Source organism: Ptychodera flava, chromosome 22 (genome assembly GCF_041260155.1).
Source record: "Ptychodera flava strain L36383 chromosome 22, AS_Pfla_20210202, whole genome shotgun sequence".
Taxonomy (NCBI): Eukaryota; Metazoa; Hemichordata; class Enteropneusta; family Ptychoderidae; genus Ptychodera; species Ptychodera flava.
Genome location: NC_091949.1, coordinates 34,949,316 through 34,968,782, shown reverse-complemented (window position 1 = coordinate 34,968,782; position 19,467 = coordinate 34,949,316). Strand labels below are relative to the sequence as shown.

Below are 19,467 nucleotides of genomic sequence, written 5' to 3'. Positions count from 1 at the left end.
ACGATGACATGGTCAGTGTCATGCACGTGGCCCCCTCCTTGCGGTCAGAGCATGTCACGTGAGCAAGGTTTAGAAATCTGGCTATTTTACAGTAGAACTCCAGATGTAGGGAGCCGAGATGTGAGGTAGTGGTTGATTACTCTCGTGACATGAGCATATTACTTGTCGCTTAATCGATTTCAATACACATATGCGTTATCTTGCATATGACTCTCAGCGTATATGAGATGTATCTAAATCACTATTCGACCAGCGGCAATAAAGAGCAATTCGTGCATTCACGAGTCACTTTGCACTATGAGTCGTGCACAAGCGATTTGCAGAATTACAGATCTGTCCACGATGATTTGTGAAAGTAATGGCGGGTTTCACCAAGCGCTATAGTTTGCAGCCATATCATGCATATCGGTCGTAGGTGCGAGCATCTGCGTGTGCTGTGAGTTCGTGAGGAAAAGATGTCCGGTAAGCTCATTTTAAAACCAACGTACATCAACGTTAAAACTTTTAGCCGATATTTTTGTCACATAAATATGCCATATCGGATTTGGAAAAAGTGAGAACACGTCACAATGTCCTTTTCGTCGGATTTATCTCCAGGATGCTCAAAGAAGCAAACGAGATGTTGGATCCAGAAGAACAGAAAATTAACATGCATGCTGAATTTGCAACTGAACTTTTGATGTGTGGGGGGGAGGTGGGGGATGGGGTGGGTGTGTGTGTGTGTGTGTGTGTGTGTGTGTGTGTGTGTGTGTCTTCGTTCAATCTGAGATTGCACGTGACTTTGATGGTCATGAGACAGAGGTCGGGGCTTGTAGTTACCTTCCAAGTATAGGAACTGATAACTGATAGCGGAAGTATCAATGGCAGCTGCGTCAATATTCCATTTCTCTCAGCATTATTCCAACTTCCTGATTTTTTTCCCTCCCCTTTGAACGCCGCGCATTAGGTAAAGCGGTGGGCGTACCACTCTCAATATGTGTCAATGAGTGAGTTAAATTAGAGATCGCCGAAACCGGTAACAATAGAGAGGAAATATACATTTCTGCTGTTAACACACCTGTTTAAGTGACAGTGAATGTAAAAAGCAATTATATTAAATAATCCCTTTCTCCAAATCAATGGCTTCTACACATTAAAAACGTTACATTGCACACTAAACCATGCGGTACGAAGCTTCTGTGGATCTGTGAATGTGCCATAGATACCTATCGACTGATTTTGCTCAATTTCGATGTAGTCTCACGCGCGCGGCAGAGTGGTCTGAAATATCATTACACGGGGTTTCCCGTCACACAGACAAAGGGCTAAAAAGTTCACACTACTTTAATTGCGCGAATTCTTATCGACTTATACTAAGTACAAATGAATGACATGTCGACGTATCAAAGAAGACAGTAAAAAATCTTTTGCTCGGATTTCTCTTTTTTCTATAACGATGATAGAGAAACATAACGAGATTTGTTGCACTGTTCTGGCCATGATGCAAGAAGCATGCTTGGTTGTTTCTGCCACCAGTTTCAGTAATGACGGCTACTGAATCTTTACTGTTGCCGTAGCAACCAATCAAAAATAGCAAGTGTGTCGCATAAAAGGAGCGTGAAATTGACAATCAAAGGCTTCACATTTGAACCCAAAGTACACGGTCAAATCTGGTTAGCATTAAATTTCGAGGATTGGCGTAGGGACGGGCGCTTGGGTGTAAGGGCTACACCAGTATTGACTCGATTTGCGAACCGAGAAGTTTATCCATGCTGAAGACACAGTATGCCCAGAAACTATGTCATCAATTTACCTCACAAAGCAGGCCACTGAATTTTATTGAGTTGTAACATATACCTTTAGCTACTCGCACTGCCCTAAATCTCCCAGGAAGGCAGGCATCCAGAAGTTGCCTGGACACTGGGGTACGCGATACAATGTAAAAGACTAAACTTCACGATATCTGGCAACATACTGATATGAAGGTGAATTTGTGAGTACATGTGAATGCCTGAAAGTTTGGTCATACTGCCAGTTAATTAATTTAGTAGCCGGCCAATGGTTCTTCGTGCAGATTATGGGTCAAATCACAGTTCCTCCATCAGACTATAGTCAATCAACTGTCTTGATGATTATGAAGTACTTTTGTTTCTGGTAAGAGTAATTGGAACAAATTATAGAGTTCCTTTGATCAAAAAACATTGTACACGGATAACCTGCTGCAGTCATAGAGCTTTATGTCCTTAGGCACAGAGTATCGCAAATGTGACGCTCAATGTAAAACCATTCGACGTTGCAAATGTGATCTCATCCTAATTTGTGAATAGATCATGGGGAGAGATACTATAAGAGAGCGACAGGCGCCAAAAGTTTACTACTTATTCGTAACTGCGCTGTATGCGAGTGCCTCGGGTTCTTTTTGTACATACCGGTAAAGTGATCAATATATTATTGTGATGTCAAAACACGTGAACTTCAACTATACCGGACGTATCGCTCTCAGAGCACACATTTTGAAACCATCCTGGGTTTGAAAAGTATCTCTTCAGACACGGAGGAATTATTTCTGCCAGACTACACAGAAATATTATATCGACGGCTCATCCGAACAGGGGCTAATTCCATCTCTGTTATTTATAGTCGCATGGTGTATAGGAAAAAGTGATCGAATTTCATCATGCAACCAGTGGATATTTGTTCTGACTTCTCAACTATCATTCGCTGGCCGGTGCACTAATTGTGAATGAAGAAATACGTTTCGAGGCTCCGATTGCAATTTGAATTCGTAGTCGCGTGATTTTCCCATCTTGTGTGAACTTTTCAATCGCTCGCTGACTCTGCCGTTGGGTACGCATGTACGCCAGCTTTGAATGTTAGAGAAACGGAGTCATTTTGTGACACTAGTTTTAACCAATGACGTGTCAGGCAGTTCAGTTTAAGCAGGGGGATTATAACATTGCAAAAGAAACTGTTCCTATCAGTCCAGTTATACAACTAATAGTAAAATAATATTGAAAGTTTGTGCCTGCCAAAGATGCTCCACCTAATCTGAATAGCTTGAAAGAACACTTGGAGATTCTTTCATGGACTTGACGCTCAAGTTGAAACAATGCCTCGCAACGTCACCAGAATTCGTTATTTTAAAGCCTACATTTTGACAGCACAATGTACTTTAACAATGAGATGAAAAGTTAGGTAATTATTAAAGGAGAAGCTTTGGACCTAGGATGCACATCGGATCTTGCGATTACGTCACAGTGTCGATATCGAAGACGACTCCTATTCTACGATAACGTCCTCTCGAAGTCTGAAGTATAGTTCACTTTGTAGGTGGCTAACTATCCCCAAAGGCGTCAAGTATAATATCTCAACAGAGTGTAAGTTGATATAGCAGTTGAAACCTTCGCCTGGTCTAACCTGGCATAGGAAGTTCAATCCGGGACACGGTAACAAATCGACTTTCATTCCCGTTCGTACGTCAGAGCCTTGTGTCCCCATGCGATGTCCTCACGGGTGTTTAAATATAGATAGTTTCATTATCATTCGCATTTCGACCCTTCCGGAAGAAGGTAATCCTTTCAGCTGTGCAAGCGTCCCAGTACGCGTTCGGCCCAGTCGACGCTCAATCCAGAAATACACACTGACGAAGACTCTTGCTCGGATACTTGTCATCCTCCTTGATGAAGCGAGAGGTGTAAAAGTGTCATCATGAGAACCTTTCTCCAGTTTGCACTGCGAATCGCCGTCTATCAGGAAACTGCAGGAAAATGTATATACTCTGTGCCTTACATGTTATCAATTATTATACAAAGTCTAAGACGGGCCGATATGTTAGAGAAGTTTAAACTAAATTGATGAAATTATTCTTAATAGAGTACGAGCGTCTTTCGCTCTTTACATGCTTATATGTTCTTGTTGCGTACATCAAGTAGGAGTTCTTGTTCTACTTGGTAAACTGTGTTACAGAGCCTAGTATTTACCTTAGATGCATAGGGTATATTGACATTGTTCTTGGAAGAACTAAAATTTGTATTTAATGTCATATTAATATTGATAATAACATATTAGTAAATGTAACTTTTGATGATTTTATCACTAGTTTTAATTTTGTTTTTTAATGCCAATAACAGCTTCTTCTTGTTCTCTCTAAAGCTTGTTGAGATACACAGTATTCACCCTCTACATGTGTAGTCTGGTCCGGACTAGAGCTCAAATATCAAGATAAAACGATAACAGTACATTTTACACCATGTACAAAACGCTGTGTTGACAAGTTAAATAGCTGGTGTTTCGATATGTTTTGGGGAGTAGAACGAGAACTCACAATTGACATGCAGAACAAATTATCAAAAGTTACACATATTGGCCCTTTAACGACATTCTGATGCGTGTGGCAGGTTTAAGTAACGTTTATAGGATTCTAGCTTTCTCCTGTAACTCAGCAAGTAAAATTTACGCTATAAGCATTGGTAAAAATACGAAAGGTTACAACTTTGTAGAAACTGAGTAAGTAAATATGACGGTTTTCAGTCTATAGTGCAAGTTCAGTTCGAGACAGTAGGTGTAAAATTAAAACTTCACACATCAGCTATGGTGGAATCTTTAAGCTGTTGAAAGCACTCAAGGAGCGTTAAGGGGTGCTAGAGTTAGAAGTCGCCTCTAAAATAGCAACGATAACAAAATAGAAGGAAGAAACCTGGGAGGCAAGTGCACGAATTACGGATAAATTTCTTATAAGGTGATTATGTTTCTATAAAACCCTTCTATTTAGACGGTATCACACTGTCTGCACACACGCCACTCGGGGGGTGATTTGACCTCGGCGACCTTTTGACTTGACGACTATGTAAAATGTGCAACGGTGTCAGGGGATGCTGCCTTGGCCCACATCGCTCCATTTCGTGACTAACGTACCAGAAGTTACAGTATTTTCTTAAGAAACAGATACATATGACTGAACAAGCAGACAGAGATATTGAGTGATGGGAACATCGCATCACTTTTCCTCTCGGAACAAGGTCTATCATTCCCCAGCCTTGAATAGTCTCAGTGTTATTCCTCGGCTATTCCTTTGGGAAGAACGCCCAACGCCACCTATTGTTTCGCAAAATAATGAGAAACTGCACTCATATTAGGAAAGTCTATGAAGACGTTGACGAAATTACATTTCCGTAGAGCGACATCTAACGAGCACAGAACTACTGCTTTCGTTTAATGCTCGATCCTGTGGAAATGTGTTTATGGCCATCACTCAACGGTCAATTGGTCACTTAGGGGGTCACTTTGGAATAGAGTACAGTGCGAGACTCCTGTTCTGGGCTGGCCAAGGCGGAGCATCTCGCAAATTCTGTATGTGTGTGGCTCGTCCAGCACGGCTACATACAAGAGCAGACGAGTTGAGTGAAACTGTAGACGGCATCAGTGGCACCGACATTCACAGGCTACTTATGGCTTTCACTTGCCGACCTCGCTAACTGCAAAGATTTGAAGAGTCAAGTTTCTTATTACGAAGCGAACCACAGTTTTCATAAACCACGAAGTGCGCCCGAAAAAAATCTTGACCAAATGAGACCTTTATGTCAGCTCCAATCAGCGGCGTTTGGCCGTCCGCTGCAGGACTGTTGTGCAAAAAAAAAAAATCCGCCACGGTGAACTAAACTCTTCCAATGGTGGTGGTACCTCTCCATGTACACGAAAGAGCGCTCTTGAAGTCTTTCAAACTAAGTGACCGGGTGTTCGCAAATCGATATTACCACAGGAGAAGATAAATATTTAACGATGAAACTTTGGATGTAAAATTAAATGTTCGCAAGGTGCGATCTATGACAAAGTTCTTCAAAACGTTGCCAGTATCATAGGCAGTCATTATGGGGAAAATCATCAATAGCGACCCCACTCCGTAGATAAATTATTAAATCGAACCGAAAAACAGGACTTTTTGCCGCCGAATATGCCACGTAGAGAACGATTTCTGCAAGTATCGTCTGCTGAACGACAGGGGGTTGAGAGTTCAGCAATCGATTCTTAGTACAACTTTACTGCTCAACGAAGAATTGTATGAAGTTTAACTGTCTATTCAGACGTACAAGCTTTTCATTTTCAATTAAATTTAAATGATCGAGTCTTCTGAAGAAGGTAGTGTCAAGTGGAAAGCCATTACAATAGAGCAAGAAGTTCTGTCTTTTTTGTAACACGGGTATGGTCAGTTTGGCAGTGAATTTGTGCAAAACCAAACAAAAAGACGTCACTTAACCAGCCTAAAATAAAATGTTTTGTAGGAACTCTTATTACGGGGCAAGGCGGAGAGGTGACACGATTCCTGGAGGTAACTCGTAAAAATAGCAGAAAATATTGGTTTCTCTAACGAAGACGGGAAAACATTTAGACGGGTAAATATTACGTTGCATGAAAGGCAAGTGTATCGGAGCGAGAAAGAGCTGCTTAACTACGTACTACAAAGAGACTGTTGACAGCCCTACCTGATTTCTTCACCCGATTCATCGCTAAAATTCTGATCAAAATCGACCTGGACTTCGTGAAGAGAGGCTCATTTCATAAACATCCGTGACCCTCCACTTAGCGACAAGAAAACAGAGTTGCCGATGACGCGACTTCGGGCCGGGGTCTATCGGAGCACCGATTCTCTCTCACTCGTCTTCTCACAGTGGGGTAGCTCGAACTCCCTAGACAAGTGTTGGTGTCGACACATCTAATTTGGCTTGCGTTCCAAGTGCCTCCTTACTTTCTACAAGTAAGGCTCGGTTCTCACTCACTTAAGAAGTTGGTAACGCTCGTGAAGGAGACAAATAGACAAAGCCTCTGACATCGAAGACGCTGTAAAAACCCTCGTTTCAGAACCTCGGTGCACCTACATCACACTACTTTCTCAAAAGTCAAACGCGTACTTTATTCATGTTATTATTATTGATGGTTCAAATCAGAGTACGTTTGGCTTAAAATAAACAACTTCCGTGTAGGCTTATTCTCTCCACTTGCCGACGCAAAAAAAACTGACAGGGTCGTGTATCGGTTTCCGCTGGAACTACTATATGGCCAGGGTTTGAAGCAAAGAGTCTCTTGAAAAACTTTTCAGTCCGCCATCGAAAAGTCGGGAAGACTGAGTAGATCTACAGTTGCAATATTTTGTAAGGGTTTTTAATTCTCTTCGTTGCTTTCGTGTAAGCCCCAAATGTGGAGCCCTCTGGCGAGTGACCGCAGAGCTTCACCAACTGGGCGATTTAGGTGACCTTTGAACTTAGTGTCGCTGACGACCTTACGCGATGACTAAGCATTGGGGGGTGACGGGGCGGGAATATTAAAAGGTTGGACCACGAAGTGAGCCGAATACCAATATTAACAACAAACAATTAACGCCTGTTTCCTAGTTTTGCGGTTCACCGCTTATCGTCTGCTAATTGTTTTCCGCATTTAACGGTCATTAGTTGGTCTAAAATTACTCCATCTGTATGTTGGGTCGAGCAATTTAACACAGGAAAACAATTTTAACACGCGGAAAGTCAAGAACGATCAAAAATTGATCAACATTCCCTTGTTACACAACTTCCTCAACGCAAAACATCTTGAGTGAACCACAAAAGTCATGGGCGCTATCTTGCTGATGTTTGGCATAAAACTGATCACTCTAATCACCGTTCATCTTATGACTAGAAACGTGACCAATAAAGAAAGCTGCACGTTTTTTGTTCGAGGGCTATCCGCTTTCTAATATGGCAATAGCATGACCTATGTGAGACCAGACGGCTAATACCCTAGCTATGCTTGGCCACAAACGTCCCTCTGCGCTAGCGTTTGGACGGCGGCCAAGCAAGAGCCACTGAGTGTAAACAGTGAACTGTCTTGTGATACACTAGCAATGGGCATTAGGCTTCAATTGCGAGTCAAACGCAATACACTTGTCTCCCGCGAAGATAACGTGCAAGCTGCGAGTGTCGTTTACTGTAAACTCATGTCAGCGATCCGCTTCAAATGGCAAACTCAAAACGATTGTCACTATGAGTTGCTGGACAGGGGATAGAGTAGAATTTACAGAAACATATACTTGACGCCATCGTCTCTATGCACAGAGGCTGGTCTGAACATCAATTGAAACGCGTATCACGAAATAATATCATTACAAGTGTCGGTCAAGCGGATCACCTGCAATGTTTACAAAATCTTCCAATAGATGTACGAAAAAAAAACGAAAGTACGACAGGTTTGCGCCACGCTGGCTGGGCCAAGTCTGGAGAATTCACCCATGGCTACTTACAGGGCGAAACAGTGCCTCACTGTCCGATCAGTTTGTTGAAGTTAAACATTTCGTCTGGCCAAAATATGCTTTAGGCAAGAAGCGATATTTTAAACACGCCATTCTCGACTCCACAAGCAACGCTCCGTTTTCCTCATACTTCTCTACGAGGCTTACACTACAGTCCCCCGGTCAATCGCAGGGCTACGGTTTAAGCTATGACACTGCTGAGTAACTTCTGAACAAACATGGCGACACGGTGAGGTTTTACACGTATAAAGCGATAATTAAATGTCTTCGATCAATTGGACACTTTGATATCTGGTCCTTCACAGAAGACACCGGCGCACTAATTACTTTCTATGCCGTCTTACAACAAAGCCACCCCGACAAAGTTGGAAAAGGCTGTTGTTAGTGATGGGGAGTTCGCAACGACAACCGCCGGGCAGAGCGGATATCTTGTTTGATCTAGTGCGATCTTTGCATTCTTGTCTTACCCTTAGTAATTTATAATTTCCATGTTTGAAAAAATGGTTAAATTCACGCGGCACCAAGCTGGCCGGGTACACGGGTCGCCTTCATTCCTACCATAACTTACTGCCGAACCAACAGTTATCAGAGAAGTGACGAATGTGATGGGTTTGAAGACCATACAAAATAAGCTGTTTTCTTTAACATAACGTATAATTTCGTCAGTTGCTGACTAACTGATTTGGGAATTATCCATCAAGCTGTAGGAAGATCGTTTGTCGCTTGAAACTCACATTTCCGACACACCAAAACAATTCCATTATTTTGCGTTGGCATATAGCAAACGGTGAAAATATATTGGTGAGAATGAGATTCGCGTCCTTGAAACAGGCATTTGAAATTCCTTGGCCCGAAAAACCGAGTCTTTTATTCTCTCAGACTATTCGCGTGCAACGAAAGTTAAAATCGGATTAGGATTGGTTGATGATTATCCAATGGCATCAGCGCGTGCTCGGATTCCGAAATACGCCCAAAAGGATGTGAGCAAAATCGTTTTCTAAATCAGTTTCACACGTGCGTCAGAGAAGGCTTATTCTTTTTCAGTCATCGTGTCCAGGAGATTTTCTCTTCTTATCAGGCCGCTTTTATATGTTTAAATATCAAGGGCAGCCAAACATACAGAGACGAAAATCCGAGAAACAGCATCCGATTTTCGTTTAATCGTGGTATTTATGTAAAGCGGTTCATATTTTCGCTGTCCACGCTTTATTGCCATGAGATTGTGTAGAAGCCGGGTACTTTGAATCTCCAGTGTGAATTGCTAGACGGAGTCTTGTTTATGACCACGAATGTCTACATCCCTCATTGCAGAGCTGTGTACGGTAAGATTGGGTATTCTGTGCACATAGGAGATCCAATCAGACGTGAAAATCAAACCCATCTTTGCAGCATCAGAGCATCATCTCGAGTCTCGTAGTTTCTTTCCACGCGGACAGCAATATCAATCAGGTCGTGTTCTCGATGTTCCTGACATAGCTTACGCATGAATCTTTGTTGCTGTCAGTTTCACCCCTGACCTTTGCACGATTATCCCCCTTTCGACTCCCGTTGGCATCATTTAAGTCTCGATACCATGCCAACCTAGACATAATGAACGCGTGTCTAACTTGTAAGTGTGGCGTGACTTTACTCTGTGTCATGTTTGGACGATATCCCGTCCGCGGTGACTTTGATTGTTGTTTCAGCGCAAGTCGAACTCTATGAACTCGATATTACTTAAAGCGAATTTACACACCGAAGACACGAACTGTGAAAAACACTACATCAATTATAGTTAAGGCAAGCTAAAAGATGATTCTCTCCCCCTCCTTCTGACTCCCTTCCTCCCCCCCCTCTCTCTCTCTCTCTCTCTCTCTCTCTCTCTCTCTCTCTCTCTCTCTCTCTCTCTCTCTCTCTCTCTCTCTCTCTCATACAAACGGTGACAGATCACCATAGCCATCGGCTGAGTTTTAAAGCAAAACCCTCGCTCCGTCCGTATACAGAGAGAGGGGTTAATACAAACCCACACACGGGTATATACATGTATACAGAGAGAGGGGGTAATACAAACCCGTGCACACACGGGTATATACACGTATACAGAGAGGCGGTTAATACAGCGCTTCTCCTTAATTTCTCATATTTTCCGACAAAACACACGTGCCCGCTTCTCTCTGTCAGTACCATGCTACGATGGAGTACAGAACGACAGTGACCCACATACCACGGCACGGGACATTCCTGGGTTTCGAAAATACCTCTTACTTCTGCTGGTATACATGGTATCTTACCAAATATTTCCGTTCTGACGGCTCGTAAGTTTTCTAATTTCAAATTCCAACTCGCGATCTGAAACGTGGCCGACGGCCATGCTGGTGTTTGGTTACCATGGCGACAAGAGACGCGTAAAAAGTGCTCAATTACGGCTAATACACCTTCCGCTGTTGGTATTTGCCAGTTATCGGGTTGCCTTCCTGTTAACATTCTGTAAGGTGCTCCAGATACAAGCTAAGTCAATATAGGAGCCCTATTTATAGTTGGCTGTTACTGTTCTATTTTTAAAAAATAGTCAATACTAATAGAGCAAAGGCGCCGCCGGAAATGAAATGACTCGAGGCTTTAAGTTAAAATCGTTTCTTATAACCATCTTTCACAGCATAAAGAAACGCTCATTCCCCGATTAGCATTACACATAAACACAGGCCAGGTGCTACTATTTTTCCGATACAATCAATCCATGCCCCCTACACCGATTGCGAGCCCTCTCTGCGCCTTCCCTGCAAGTACGGCGAATAATGACTGGCAGGCTCTGAGTCTCGATATGATTAAGATACAAAGCCTAAAAAGGACACTGCCAGGTTGATCGAGACCCTGCTTGGAGCAGTGATGCATTATCGCGCCGTTGTCATTGAAGAAAATACGTCATATATCGGATTATTGTAATTGGCGATTAATAATTCAGAACGCTAATTAATAAATAATTACACCTCATTGAAATATTTGATATATTGGATATGGGATATCGACGATTTAGCGCGATGGTAAAACCTACATATAAGAGCGAATTGTCAAGAGAGGAAAATATTTCAAACCGCGAACACTATAATTTCTATATTACTGCCATCTCATTGCTGTATCGTTGGCAAAAGAAAGTTCAATTCTATGCACTGGACGCCTTACTCAAATGTCGAAGATTACCCAATTAGGGAAAAGCAACCCCTAGCCATATTTGGCAATTTCAATGTTTCTGCCTCTTTTAAAAGCTACGATAATTTTGTAACGAGTATCAGTATATGAGAAAGACGCACTGATTGACAGATATGCCCATCGATAGTGCTATCAACTACATTAACATGGCTATAGTGATGACATTGTCAGTCAACCACGAATTTCAAAGTGGGTGTTGCAAAGCTCTATTGTCGGAAAGGACGTACAGAAAAGATGGGGAACACTTTTAACATCGACAGTACACAAGCAAGAGGCTCTGAGTGTTGCCATAGTTACTTCAACCAAGGTCAATACGACGGACCAGACAGGCAAGATCAAACTAATTGTTATAAACATCATGTGCCTTTGTCGACTTGCCGTCATTACATGGTCAAATATCCCGTCGCTCGCGCTGGTAGACATTGTTCACGGGCGAAATTTTCGAAATATCCGAAATGATCAGCTCGTGACGCGACACACGTTGAAACATTTGAAAAACACATATTTTAATAACACCGCTGTTGACGGAATGTGAAGGGGAGGTTAGGGGGGAAACAGTCGGATTTACTCAAATCGTGACAAATCTCGATGGTTGACAAAGTAATACGTCCTGATTAGCCGACATACAGAAAATATGTGTGAAAATTCTTTCTTTTCAGAGATCCCTATGGCAACAGAGTTGGTCTAGCGTCACGGCTGGAATTTAGCATGTTTGTGCATACCTTCACGGTAACAATTCAGGCACGATGCAGTGTGGTAACTTTTCCATCAACAAAAAACGGAGTTCAGACACATGTGTGCAAAAAATAAAGGTTTTCGGAAATAGAAACGAGTTACCTTTCTTAATCTCCGAGTTGCTAGGTTCCGATAGTCGTGTGATGAGCTGGTTCGATCCGTGGAAGGCGAGTGCGACAACCGGTACCAGCAAGGTCCCATGGACCTGCACTGTTAACGATAGCTTTTATGGAATAGACCTGCCTCTCTAGGTAGCGGCGGTGTGCAGGGTGCAGATTGAAATACAGGCTAAATAAACGTTGTTGACTTCTTAAAGTACCCTACACGTGTGAAGCTCGGCAGGTATCTCAGTACATTGGCTTGACTGAGATCAGTGTGCCACTACATACGTCACGTCGACGGGATGGAGCAGGGGAAGGCGTTAGCGTCGAGAATTTAGCGTCGAGGGCTTTATTATGTGACAGCCCACGCATTCGTCTGTATGAAACGCCCATGATTGAATGAAAAAAAGAGAAATCCAAAATATATTTTGGCGTCGTTGAACGGCTAATGGACGACATTATTTTTAATAAAAAGCTTTACACGAGTAATTACACGTCCCGATTCGCGTTACATTCTCTGTCGCTTTGTAAAGGAAACGCTTTATTAAAGGTAGAGCCTGTTATCATATCAACCTCCAACGTCAACTTGCTAAATTACTGATTGACTAAACCACGCATAAACGCTAGTTTCTAATACATATGAACACAGTTATTCTTAGGGTACAGTAACCAAAATATGTAGACGAGGGGGGGAAATAAGTGCTATTTCCTAGTGAAGACCGAATAAGGACCTGATTAACATGTGTTTTAATCCTTATTGAGCTCTGGGACGTTGCTATATGCGTTATATCATAGAGGTAATGGTTGTGTGCAACACAACGTGGCGTACATCCCCTTACCACCTGTTCTGTGTTGTTGTTCCTTCTTAAGGAAGAATGCGCCTCGGGGACAGATATTCGGACTCAAATTTGTACAATACCTATTTATCTACCAATTATGGGGCTCACTGTGATGCTCTAGGGGTGAATAAAATTTTGACCGTCTCATTTTTGCGAAAATCGAAAATTTAAATTTCTCCCATAGAGTTAATACAGGGATGGCGGCCATTTTGAATCTCAAATATCGGTAAATTGAATGTAATTTGTTTCTCTAGTACCAAAATTTGCACGGCGACCCATGATTTTTATTCGTGGTTTTGAAAGAGAATAGCTGACAGTTGAATTGAGGAAAGTTTGAGCAAAAGTTTTTGTCTTTAAATTTCGGGGCGCGAAGTACCTTAAGTAATCTGTGGCACGTGCAGAGCGGGGGAGTGCAGATAGAGTGGAATTACGCTTTTGCGATCGGAGTGGCGGTACACCTGAAGACTGCTGGGCCACATCCCACGTATGGTACAAATCAATGCATCTCTTAAGGTAGAACGCACCTCGGGGACAGACATTCGGACTCTCAAATTTCTACAATTCTCTTCTGATATACCACCTGTGGGGGTTCATTTTATAGCTCTTGGTGAAAGAAAACTTTTCACAGGCTTAGTTTTTCGAAATTCGAAAATTTTTATTTTTCTATATAGAGTTAACACAGGGATGGCGGCCATTTTGAATTTCTAATATCGGTAAATCTTGGGTAATTTGTTTCTCTAGTACCAAAATTTGCACGGCGACCCCCTATTTTTATTCTTGATTTTGAAAGAGAATGATTGAAAGATCCCTTGAGGAAAGTTAGAGCAAAAGTTTAAGTCTTTCACTTTCGAGGTGCATACTATCTTAAGACACATTTAACAACAATAGCCTACCCCAAAAGATAAAGGTGATTTGTACTTGGGTCCAGCATTCCACAGTTTTACCTGTGTGCCTCCATTCCATCGGGCTTTTCATAAATGACAGTGGCCACTGGAGCAGGAAATTTAGCTTTTTGAATGTTAAATAGTAGCAAAGTTTAGCTCGTAGAAATATTCTACCAACATCAAAATGCAAATCATTGATGTAATCGATGAAGTAGTGAAGCGCGTGAAAGAGATAGTTCGAATTCAATTATGCGGACTTCCGTTGATTAATGGAGGGAGGGGCCATGAGTGAAACCTCTCCATCATTACTAGCATTTAAAAATCATAATACAGCGACATGTGACAGAAGCATTAACTTTTGTTAGTATTTTTTTGTCAGTATATATGACAAATTCACTTTTGTGTTTCTCTCCCTTTACACTAGTTGACAAACAGAGCAAAAAAATTGGGGAAAATAGATCAAACATTTTATTAGCTAATGGAGGTTTAAACTAGATAAACTAGATATTGGATACTGTAATAATTGTGTTACACATGATGAATCATAAAAAGTACGTACAACGAATTACAGAAGTGTCACACTCCGGGGAGTACACAGCATTTGCCAGGAAACACAAGGGGGAATCGCCAACTTACACGCATTCTGCACGTCAAGAACGCGTTCATTGCTAATTAATTCATTATACAGTATTTTTTCACAACCAAATGATTCGAGGTAATTAACTATCAACCGACAGAAGTGGCAGCAGAAACCGCGGAACATATGAGAAATATGAGAAAGGTATAATATACACGTTTTCCCACGGCCATATTTGTGCCATATTCTTGGCTGACATATCCTCTATGGTCACTTACACACTTCGACATTCATGATTGTGGCTGTGGTGGTCTGCGTTGCCTGAAAATTCCCACTTTCCTCACTCGCTCCAGGACCTAATGGCCTGTCCCTTCAATAACAGCGAAATTTACTCACAGCATGTCCGGTCGCTTCTATAGTGAAAGTGATGAAATGCAGAATATAGCAATGATGTCATACCGATTAACTATAGTTTCGTTTATCGGTTTCCTCCAATTTGCATTTCGTCGAGCCTTGACGTCGAACATCATCACTGAAACAGAAAAGTTTATTTTTTCTTCTGTGTAAAATTACAAAATGAACGTCATATCCCGCGAGGCGTATAAAATGGTGACCTCTCGTTGACATTTCAAGAACAAACAGCCTATAAAGAGAGAAAGTTTCAAGCCTAAAAGAGCGATTATGATTGTCGATGATTGGGCTCACTTGAGAGGCGTTTTTGGCGCCAAAGTATCGCCGCGATGCTGAAAGCGTAATGCCATTTCTCGCACCCTTGTCATCATCGTTCTAGCACTGAAAGGCGGAACAATGCCGAGAAGCGGTGCGAATAGGGCTATGCGCGTCTGACATTTGCTTTGAGGAGTCGAGGAAAGGCGTCGCCTAGTTGTACGTTAAGTGTGAAACGAACACGCAGAGAAAAAAGGCGGAAATTATCACTCGTTATTGGGCAGCAAGTGAAATGAACGAGACAAATTTAGGACTGACGTAATGCGTTTCAACTGGTCGACTTGGTTCCAATTGACGTCGCATAGCCTTGTATTTTTCAGCAGTGCGACACACATTCGTCGCTAGCATAAAAAATACGCACAAATACTATACCAACGTACGTAGTACATGGCTACATAAAAAGGCGTAATTTTGCTATCACTGTTGGTGATGAAATTTAATACCTGATCACGTGACTCTGATATTGGATTTCATATCGCGTCAGTATAATGCACAGTACAAGTCTGTAATAAGTGTACAGGTGGGGGCAAGACACTTGATTGCGTACGGGGGCGACAGTGTGACGAAAACCATATATATATATAATATATATATATATATATATATATATATATATATATATATATATATATATATATATATGTAAGATATGGCCCATTACGTTGGTTCGGCCGTTATATTAAATCTCAATTCTCGGCAAGTAACGCGGTTTACGTATGAATATTTGGATAAAATCTTAATTTCCTAAGTGAATGCAAACAAGGTTTGATTGAAGAGTGCCAAAATCAGAAGAAAATGGAATCCCTGTCTTCCTGTTACCAACTGACGACACATCGCTACGTGCGCGTCACTGGTAACGTTGGAGATGCGTTGTAAATGCGCGACGCATGTCCGTTCATATCGCAAAGTTCACAAACTGAATCAGTCTCGTCAATCACAAAGATTAAATCGGATTTTTTTCCTGTTTTAATCTAGCACTATTCAACATTTCCCGAAACTATCCGATATTTCTGTAATGTCACATGAGGTTGTGGTACAATCAAAATGCTTACGGTTTAAAAGACTTTAATTACATTTGTACTTTATCTCAAACAAACTTACGACGGTTATCTTTGTTCTATAGTCATCCACTTTCTCAATAGGACAAAACGGAGCTTGAAGACATAAAATGAGATCTCATTTACATATTAATGAAACCGATGCATCTTTTTCTTCGATTGTGTATATTTAATAAGGTCCAGATCTTGGGTTTTGAAAAGACAGATAGATGCTGAACAAGTTTCGAGGGTTTGAACTTGAGCTGATATGTAAATTTTCGATAAAAGGCAAATCGACAGAAATTTTTGACCCGAATAATCATGCAAACATCCAAAAACCTTACGAACACACGTTTGTCAAATGTCATTCGTCTACATTGCAAAATGCGGATGCGCTTGTCAAGCTATATCTTTCACTGGTTTGGAGACACAATGAAGACTTTCTTTCCGAACAATCAAGCCAAAGATTTGCTAATTGATGAAGACGAGCTTATGACATTTGGATATTAACAACGGAGAATACATCACGTCATTGGAGACAAATGCCCGATGGCAGATATCACTCAATGTTTTCCCAGGTTGTCACAGAAACTGTCTCTCATTTCCGGCGCATTAGCTTCATCAGCATCAAAAGACAAACCGTTTCAGCTTCGGAGCTAATCTCTCCCAACTGAATCAAGCACACGAGTATCAGTCAGGATAAATTGAACCACGTGACTGAACCTTGGTTGCTGTGGCAGGGACAGAGGGTTAGATCTTTAATAACCGTTATCTATCATCATCGGAGTGACTTTCGTGATGTATTTAGTTTAATCAGTGGGTGGCGCATGTCGGGGAGCGGTATGTCATGAGCACGGCAATTTAAACCACGAATCAAGACGTAAACGTCTGAGTGACAGTATCCGTGCTCCAAAGAGACGAGAAATAACCTTCGAGTTGAGTCCAACGTCTCAACGCAACAATGTTTAAGGTAGAACACGCGTTTAAGCCCCCATTCAGTCTTAGCAAAACTCCGATGAATAATTGACGCGACAACGGTCTCGATCTGTCATGTAAATATGAACACACTGGTCTGTCTCAGATGTGTTGCACAGAATTTACGAGTACTCTTTCCAAAGGCAAATAATGTTAGTCACCTTTATTCCCCAAGGTGGACCGTGGTCTACTTCAAACGCTGACCGCCCACACACTTTACTCAATCATTCTTTACGTCTGTCTCTTCCTTCAAGAATGCTGCGACACTCACAGTCCAAGAAAAAGTTTCGAATCTTATTTTTGGCCCGGAAAGCAGATATGAATGATATTCTATGAAAATGGCAAAATTATAATGATGTTAATGTTGACTGGAGTGATGATGGTGGTGGTGGTGATGATGATGACGACGACGATGATGATGATGATGATGATGATGATGACGACGACAACGACGATGAAGGGGAGGAAGAAGTGGGTGATGACGAATAGGGAGCGGCAGAGATTGCTGGAGGAGGAGAGAGGAGAAGGAACAGGGAATACGCCATAGTGACAGACAACATCTTTTGCGTCAGTTCTTCAAAGTCTGACTGAGAGTTGCTTACTCAATCTCAGACGTCTACTCGAGTGTTTGTTTCACGTCTCGCAGTTGTCGCTGAAATAATTACGACAAGCTGATAGTGGCAACGTCATGATCGTCATTATTGACGACATCGAAAAGACAACAGTTCAAAGGTCGCAATGACCGTAACTGGAACGCCGCGAGTACTTCCATCGGAAGCCGGCTTATTGCCCCCCCCCCACCGCCTCTAGATGTGTTCTAGGTTTCAACTACTCTTGAAACATGTAGACCTAATTCATGATTAAACAAAGCATATGCTATTTCAAGAACACAAATGTCAAACGTCTCTATTTTACGGCCGCAATTCGCATCTACAATCGTTTGATGAATTTGTATTGGGCAACAATTTCCAATAATTGCGGATCTTACATTTTACAAATGTCAATCATAAAATTCTTGGTTCTGTCACCGTGTGGTTTCTTCCTCCCCCGCAAGTATTCTAAAAAGGTTCTTTCTGATTTTTTTGCCATTTGATAATCAATAAATTCACCGGAAACTCCCGTTCAGGCAAAAAAATCCCGTTGAATTCCAAAATTTCCTGTCCAGGCTGTCATCAAACGATAGCGACGACAAGAAATTTTGGCACACTCTTTCTCCCGGAGGCAATTTTTTTCAGGTATTTACATTCAACTTGTTATAATGACATGTGTTTGACTGTAGACGTATGAAATATTATTTAATGTTATTTGCTTGCTGGAGGATTCGGCTTTGCCCACCTGATATTCAGGTAATTCTCCGCCCACGCGTTACTTTCAAGGACTGGCACGTACTTTATAATTTACAATAACTGATCCCTCAGGTGTGTTGGGCCCAGAAGAGATAAGGATTTTACTCGGGATGATTCTTGCAGTGTATTAAACTCCCTAAAGCGAACATTGCACACTATTATAACGCATTTTTAGGAAAGAAACATTTATTTCCAAGAAAGTAAGCATTTGGGCCAGTAAACAGATAGACAGGCAGGTAGCTGACGCCGACCGAAAACGGCAGCTAGGCATTGACAGATATGACGAAAGTCTGTGTATAATACTCTTTGTCGCAACGACGATGATACAGAATCGAATGACTTAACACCGAGACACACCTCCGTGCGGCGAAGAGAGGGGCAGGTGGCTATATTTCCAGGCATATGCACGAATAAATACGCTGTTGAGGTTTCTTCACGAAAGCCACACCCTGTTTTAGATTCAGACAAACTTTCTATCGTCTGAGTTTAATAAGTCTTATATCAGTGATAAATGTTGCACGATAAAGCTAAGTTGTCTTCAAGGTTTTTCTTCTCTCATATCGTATTTATCACGTCATCGACACCCTAACCCAGCCTTCCGCGGCAATTTCCAACTGCTTGCTTATGCACGAGCCCCTTTACAGTTTTATTGATAGTTTGTTAAGGGCCGTCAGGCAATGGACGTTCTTCAGTTGAGCACAATATCACAGTGTAAACGACGCCTTTTGACCAAACAAAGTAAATTTGTTCCTTACATTGTCGTCTTGTTTAAAGTAGATGAATAAGCTGTTTCTGATGTCAGCC

General features: G+C 41.7%; 1 protein-coding gene across 6 annotated transcripts in view; it reads right to left on the bottom strand.

Moving 5' to 3' along the window:
* LOC139123283 (protein NDNF-like) overlaps positions 1-19,467 on the bottom strand; it is a 108,625-nt gene that overhangs the window by 27,876 nt on the left and 61,282 nt on the right. The window contains exon 1 of one of the 6 annotated variants that reach the window (XM_070689423.1): positions 12,281-12,604. The exons of 4 other annotated variants lie outside the window; for them this stretch is intronic. The gene's annotated coding sequence lies outside the window, so the exon portion shown is untranslated. Of the gene's footprint in view, positions 1-6,458; positions 6,651-12,280; positions 12,605-19,467 lie in introns of those variants that run through there. One more of the 6 variants, XM_070689422.1, reaches the window with a different exon arrangement.